We start from the raw sequence: 303 nt of genomic DNA, 5'->3' as shown, positions 1-303 counted from the left end.
TGGTCCAGATGTAGCTTCAATGGTCCAGATGTGGTTTATATAGTCCAGATGTATAGCTTCTATGGTCCAGGTGTATTTTCCATGGTCCAGGTGTAGTTTATATAGTCCAGATGTAGCTTCAATGGTCCAGATGTGGTTTATATAGTCCAGGTGTAGTTTCTCTGGTCCAGGTGTAGCTTCTATGGTCCATATGTAGATTCTGTGGTGTGGTTCCTATAGTCCAAGGGTAGTCCAGATGTAGCTTCTATGGTCCAGGTGTAGCTTCTATGGTCCAGGTGTGGTTTCTATAGTCCATGTGTAGCT

This window comes from Nematolebias whitei, chromosome 21 (assembly GCF_014905685.2).
Source record: "Nematolebias whitei isolate Nwh7 chromosome 21, NemWhi1, whole genome shotgun sequence".
Classification (NCBI taxonomy): domain Eukaryota; kingdom Metazoa; phylum Chordata; class Actinopteri; order Cyprinodontiformes; family Rivulidae; genus Nematolebias; species Nematolebias whitei.
Note: the sequence above shows the minus strand (reverse complement) of the source record.